We start from the raw sequence: 7,789 nt of genomic DNA, 5'->3' as shown, positions 1-7,789 counted from the left end.
AAGTTCAGCGAATACAGACACAACACAGCACCTCTTTTTCAGTGGCGAAGCGTTACTATTAGAGCTGGGACTTGAGCTCAGCCAAAACTTAGCCAGACACCAAAAAAGCAACAGGGCAAAGGATTTTGTAAGGGATTAGCGGCAGGTTGTCAGGTCGCTCCGTTGTGTGTAGCTGTCGATGATGATTTTAAAAGTAACTCAGTAAATTACACAGGGAAATGAATACTTAAGTCCGAGTGAAAAATACCGTAGCGAGCGTGCAGCGTGGAAGAAGAGTCTGGAGACAGAAATCTTAGGTGGCGTTTACATTAGACCGTATCCGTCTCGTTTTCGTCGCGGATGCACTGTCCGTTCGCATTAAAACGCCGGGAAACGACTCCACAGGCGGAACAACTTGAATCCGCCGGGGCCCACATATTCAACCCAGTTCGTATCTGATCCGGTGCTGTGTAAACATTGAGATACGAGGAAACGCAGTGCTGAGCTCTAGCTGACGTCGTCATTGGACAACGTCACTGTGACATCCACCTTCCTGATTCGCTGCCGTTGTTCATGCCACATTGGTCATGTGACGCGACTGCTGAAAAACGGCGCAGACTTCACTTCCTGCTATTGTTTCCGCCTTGTATCACCTTTTTGTTTTTCATTAAAGAGTATAAAAGTATGAATATAATGCTTTGCTTTGTCATTCTTAATGTTGTTCATGGTAAGATGCAAATACTGCCCATTGTGTAGTTATGATTGTCTTTAGGCTTGCCATCCTTCCACTTGCAAGTGGTGAGTGACTTGCGCATGCTGCCCGATATGCACTGGGATCACACACACACAGCGGCTCAGTCCCGAATCACTGCTCGTGCGCTTCACTCGCGCGCTCTGTGAGCTGCGCGGGGCCGGAGTGCGCACCCTCCAGAGGGCACTCGCTGTTCAGGGCGGAGTGATTTGGAGCGCAGCCGCTGAGGAGGAAGCGCTGAGCCGCACTGACACATTTCAACTTGCGTGCCGTCTAATTAGTCATGTGATTAGCGTATCCGTGTATTGGCGTTGCTGTGTGCACGCGAATCGTTTTAACAACGTTAATCTGATGATCCGCTGATACGGTCTAATGTAAACACCACCTTAGTTTCTTGGTCGTTAGCTTGTGCTACTTGCTCTCGATAGACAGCACTGGCTTTACTACTAATGAACGCTACACCGGCTGGAAGGTGACTTCACTGCTGTGCTGACAGTGCCGACTCGCGGTTAAGCTCACGTTGGCCTTCAAGCAGGCCGAGGACGATTTAAATTTTTGGTCCCTCCCACTATAAATCAAAATCTGATTGGTTAATCCATTTGTCACTTCCTACATAAACAGACACTCCCATGGCCTTCTGTCCCAGCAATGAAGTCCTAACCAATGAGTGAGCAGCTCTAAACTCTTCTCAGTCTAGACACAACAAACAAAACAATCTCATTGGATAACTCGATTTTAATGTTTTCAGGACAGTAACCCTTTCATTTCTGAAGCAAATTTGATGGAAAATGAGGCCAAAGTAGAATTAGAAGAGCATAACGATAATGAAATTAAATATAATGTTTGACATGCTGATATGTTTGGGCTTCTCTGGACACCTAGAAGGCCCTGACGGTTCCCCTCTGCTCCTTTTATAGGGTGCCATTACTTTCATCATAGTTGAATAGCCAGTCTCAACAAGCGATTTAAACTCAGCAGTGTAATCCGAATATAAAATCGCAGGAACTCTTCACTGATTACATGATTCGAAGCTGATCGTCTTGTATGTAAATATACATCTAGTTTCCAGAGAAACTCCTCACAGAGCTCACGTATCTGAAAACGGAGCCGTAACGTTACGTTTCTGCAGCATTCTGAAAAAGAGCGAACGATTTCTTCACACCTTTCCCAGTTAGACAAAAGCCGACGACATGGATACGTTTCAGTTCACATTCCTGCAAAATGTTGTTGGAATTTTTATACACATTACATAAGTTATTGGAAAGACTCACAAAACCCAACACATTTGAGCAGTTTGCGAAATGTTCCGCTAATCCGGAATTGTTGTTTTGGGATGGTACTTTTATCAGGAAAACAGCCTCGTAACGGCACTTTAGAAAAGGATCTACTTAAAAAGTCGTAAATGTTTCCAGACCAAGTCTTAAACTTGATGATAATCATGAAAAATCAAATGTGTAACTCAAAGCCCATAAACGAACTTGCCAGAATCGATTTGGGGTTACTTAATAGTTCTTTACACGGTGAAACCCAGCTGCGACTGGAGCATCTCTCATGAGAGGACGCTGTTCATATCACACCCCTAAAACCCAAAAATAAAACACGCACGCGCGCACACTTGTGCATGGAACTCATTTGAAGGAATAAAAGGCTGAAGTGAACCCAGCTTGTGGGCTTCGTTAAAACATCACGCTGCAGATTCAGACTGAAACAATTTTCTGACGCTGTAAAAGTTTTTAAAACGTCCAAGAAGTGATAGAGCGTTTGAAATTTTTTTCATTGTGGCTCTTAATAACGTCCCATAGCTCTTTCAAACAGGAACTGGTTTATGAGATCGCAGGCTGAGAGAGATGTGATCTGATCTGATCTGATGTGTTTTTGAAGCGCTGACTGCTTCTGCTTTGTGTCTAAATTGTTTACACGTTCAGAATGACTTTTTTTTTTTAAAGAGAAATATTAAACTGTCCATCAAAGAGCTAAATCTGTAATTAAGGACTTGTGTGGCTGCTTTGAGATCCTAATTGTTGTACATGTTGTATGGAGCAGGTGTAATTGAAGTGTAAACACGTTAATCCGACGCCACCAGCCAAAAAGTCTTAACGTTTCTTGGTTAGCCAAAAACGGGTTTAAGTTCAATCCTCTCGAATTAGAAAATCTGGGTTCCCTTTTGAGTCCGGTTCCTCTCGAGGTTTCTTCGTCGTCACCGGCTTGCTCATTGGGGAAAAAATTAGCTCATGTTTAAAATCATTCAAATTCTGTAAAGCTGCTTTGCGATAATGTCTGTTGTTAAAGGCGCTGGTGAAATGTTTGAGACTCAGCTTGTGCGTTATGTTTACTCTAGATTATATTTTTATATTACATAACCAGACAAGGGTTTTCCTTTAAAGGTCTCCTTGCATCGTTTTTTCATTAATTGTGCGGTGGTCTCTAGTATGAATGAATGCCCTGTAAGCTGGTTTTGGTGAAAAAAAAAAAATGCTGTGGTTCTCCTGTTTCAGGCTGTTCTAGTTTGGTGGAGGAGTGGGTGGCGGGAGAACGACAGGATTTCAGCTCTTACTCATTAATATTCATGACATGTAAATGTGTTACCTCTGATTGGCTAACAGCACTGTGACGCTACCTCCAGCGGGTTAGAACAAGCGGATGTGGGTGTCTTACTACAGTGAGAGAGAAGGAACAAACCGCGAAGGGAAAAATACCGCGCGCTGACATCATTGAGGTGCGACACGAGGAAATAAGAAAAATTCAACAAATGTTTGGGTTTTTACCAGGGCTTTGAACCGGTTCAAGGAACGAAAACCCGGGAACTTTTTCTATTTCACATGGAACAGAAATGAAACCAGAAACTTTATTATTTTTTATGTTCCTGAACAGAAACGCTTATTAAAAATAATGGTAACCGGTTAATACCGCTTTTTATTTCGTTCCTCAAAGTTTCCGTAGCCTACAAATAAAAAAGTCATTCTTCTCCTGCGCAAGTTTCTATGACCCGCTGGGGTTCACTTCCTGTGTGACGTTCGCTGACTGAATGGAGAGAGCGGGAGGGTGGACTACTATCACGCCTCCACATCTTAAATAAGAGGTAAATATTGCAGTCTATCGTTATTCAAAAACGTCAATTTCAAACACGATATCAATATATTTGTCCACGTTAATGAGAGGCTCGCGAACATTAAATGACGTTAACCTCTGTTAGCCTATCAATGCATACAGGGCTTTCCACTAAGGCTCATACTAGCCAGCCATGACAAATAAGTAGCCAGCCGGGTGGGGGTTAAACACAATAAACTCCGCCGAGTGCGCGCGCACACTACTGCCTCCAACGAGTGCGCACACCGCATGTCGGGGCTGCGGATCAGCGAAGTCTGCGGGGAATTTGTGGTTATTATCGGTACAAACAGCGCGAATCACAACTTTTAAATGAGTGCGGTTCAGTTTGACATTGTCAGTCCGTTAGATAAACATTTAATTTTATTAAAATCGAAAATTAATATTTAGAACCTGTGGGCTACAAAAATAAGTCATTAAAGTAGCCGGCTGGACTTAATTGTGTGCCGGCTGTATGGCCGGCAGCCGGCGCTTGTGGAAAGCCCTGTATAGGGCCTGACTAGCCTTTGGTAACACACTAAACGAATTCTCTTTCATTTTTGGCACTTTTTCTGTTTGTGTAGATGGGAAGACATACTGAGAATCCAAATCGCCAACATTTGAAATAATAATTGTTTTGAATTATTTCTTGTCTTATTTAATGAAGGTTGTAATAGAATTAGCCTACATTTGGCTTAAGCTGGATGAGACAGAGACATAATTTTATAGCCATTTGTTAAACAGCTGACAGGGAACGTAATTAACTGTTCCGGGAACGAAATTTTTTTGTTCTAACCGGTTCGGGAACGTCTATTTAATGGTGGAACCCAAAACTGGAAACGTTAAAATTCCGTTTCTGTTCGGAACAAACCAATAGGAAAAAAATTCTGGTTCAAAGCCCTGGTTTTTACTGAACAAACAAACGAATAAAATGAACAAGTGACTTAAAGTGGGTGTCTTTGTAAAAAGTGTTTTGATTGGCTATTATGGTTTTGACCAGTAACAATGTAGATAACACGAATTTTACATCACATTCAACGAGATTTAAACGAGACTAAAGATGGCGACTTACAAATAATGTGTAAACATCGTTGGAGTTAATAAAGTCTGAACAGCATGAAGGAACATACCCCAACCCCCCGAAATTAATAAAAAAAAAATTCTCAACGGATTTGGCATAATATAAAAAGGTCATTTTTGTACGCAGAAAACTCTCATCCCTGCCTAGCTTGTGAACATGTCATGCATGCTAACGTGGAGAATATGAACATGCTATTTTGTAACAAAAAGTTTGTTTTACTTCCAGCTTGTGAGCTGGTGGTCGATCGTCTTGACGGTACAGATCCAGGGATTAAATGCAACCTCGAAGCAAAACCACTACTGAAGGCACCGAAGTTTGAAAAGTCGCTGTGGCTGAAATGATCAGAACACAGTACTAACGCTGCATTATACTTCGCTGGTAAGATAAATTCCAACCATTTCTTCTTCACCTCTTCTATCTTGGGCAAGAAATGCAACGTTGATGTGTTACTGCCACAAATAACACAGGCACGAACTTGTTCAGACATGTTTTCAGCTTGCTGTTAGGTCCTCTTCGTTAGCTACTGACGAGAGGGGCTCTGCTCAGTGTTGCCAGATACTGCTGACGTTTTCCAGCCCAAAATATGTTCGAATCTGCCAAAATGCACTTAAAACCGCCCAATCTGGCAACACCGGCTCTGCTATCTCTCCTCGCGCTTAAATCCGAACTTCCTTCCCATGGGCGAGGCCATGAATACTAATTTACGAAGTGACGTAAGATCGTATGACTTTTTCCGATCCGCTTGTTTTTCCGACTATTTTGTTTCATAAGCTAATACAGGGAATGGGGGTAGAATTACATTTTCGCATGCATATGCAACTCGGAGTGAATTATGGTATTTCAAAAAGAGCCAGTATTAAACGTTTTTGGTGGAAGGGCACCTTTTAAAAATACAGGGATGAGAATTTTCCGCCGATCGGCGGATTTCCGACTTTTTCAGACCAAAATGATTGTTTTTGAGATCGATGTAAATCCGTTGAGAAATTTTCGGGGGGGGTAAGGGTTAACGATCTGTGGTCACCTTATAACGCAGACATCCCAAGTCTCCCGGAAGTTCCGGGAGTCTCCCACATATTGATAGCGGCTCCCTGATGCCTGCAAATTGGAGAATATCTCCCGGAATCTAGAGCAAGCGAGCAAGAGCGTGCACCCGAAACATTAATGTCTGCCTTGTGCATCTTAGAATGTGCGTATATGACGGAGCGCAAGAGAGAGACTGCGTGTGTGCCTGTTCATGTAGCGCATGCTAGACAAAGAGCATCCTGATTGGGTTTCTCAGCAAAATAAGCCAATCAGCTTTCAGTGTGGGTGGGCTTTTATCTCTTTTCTCGAGGACCGAAGTTTTCAGTTCAGTCAGTGCAGCCTACAGGATCGGCATGGCAGAGAGAGCGCGCGCCCCAAAAAACCAAAGTACAAAACCCACTTCAACCTCAGATTACACAAAAGAATCTCCCTGTCTGATAAGGGTAAAAAATAATGACAGTTTCGCGCGATGTACTGTTTGCAGCAGTGATTTCAGCATTGCCCATGGTGGCTTAAATGATTGTAAAGGACATGTCGAGGTGAGGAGTGTCATTTCATGTGCATTATATTTAGGTCTACAACAGGCTGGCATGAAAAGACCAAACTTACTGAAGATTTCCGTAAAGTAACAATGTATGAATATACATCACATATATCAAATACACGTCATATATAAGTGTGTATCTTTTATAAATGGGGTTAGCTTATCTTATGTAGCATGTTGGGGAGAATCATAGTATCATATCTATATTTCTGATAAAATTTTAGGTATGATACCGTGTATAACTCTCCTATTTATTGCTCATTTCATGGGGGGGGGATTGCTGGCATGTGCCGCACGGGAGCGTCTGCCCACATTTTTTAGGCCGAGATGAACTTATAGTTTTTGATTTTTAAAAAATTTCCAATATGTAATGCCTGTTCTTTAATTCAAAATCACCATCTTCAAATTGACCATATGGTATCTGTATTACATTACACAACATCCTGTCCAGATAAAACCTAGTTAGTCCACACAACAGTTGAAAGGGAAGTGATGAGTGATGTTGAATGTTGCCTGCTTCATATGCAAGAGCTCCTGCTACCATGATAACATCAGAAGAAAGCTTAAGAGAATTATATGATAGAACTTTTTTCTGGTTTGCACTTCATTTTAAAGGATTAGAGTATTCAAAGACATGAATAGCAAAAATGCAGAAATATAATACTGTAGAGCTCGTTTATATTAAAAGGTGCATTGATTTTTTGAAATCATCAAATGTGAATTGATTTAAAAACAAGTCTCTTGTACCGTATTAATCATTTTCACCTGGTAGTCCGCCAAGAAGGGGAATTTGTTTCCAAATAAATTGCAACTTTTTGCTGATAAAATTAATGGTTTTGGGGTAAAAAAAAAAAAAAATAGCCAAAAATCATTAGCTCCGGGCCCCTGCGACCCCCATCTTTTTTAATATTTTTCATTCTCATCCCTGAAAATAGCAATTCTTATATGATCACTTGTTGTCCGTCTGTCCACAATTTACAAAAATCACTACTGCTCCTACACGATTGATCAGATTTTGATCAAACTCGCATACAATATTCAGCAGGTGGGTGTGCATAAAAGTTAAGATGATGGCGTCACCTGTCATACTTAGGATTTTATGGGCGTCTGAAATTTTTGGGTGACTCGTCACATTAAACGCTACTCTTTGTAAACTGCTGGGACGTTTTCACCGAAACTCACCCAGAAGACTCTAAAGACGCATTCCAACAAGAGTTGTTCACCAGGTGGACAATTTCACAAAAATCGCTGCTACAAGCTCCAGCCTCCTTGAGGCTATTTTTTATACTCATTTAATGGCATTTTCTGAGCACTGAGCAACAGTACT

This window comes from Neoarius graeffei, chromosome 23 (assembly GCF_027579695.1).
Source record: "Neoarius graeffei isolate fNeoGra1 chromosome 23, fNeoGra1.pri, whole genome shotgun sequence".
Classification (NCBI taxonomy): domain Eukaryota; kingdom Metazoa; phylum Chordata; class Actinopteri; order Siluriformes; family Ariidae; genus Neoarius; species Neoarius graeffei.
Note: the sequence above shows the minus strand (reverse complement) of the source record.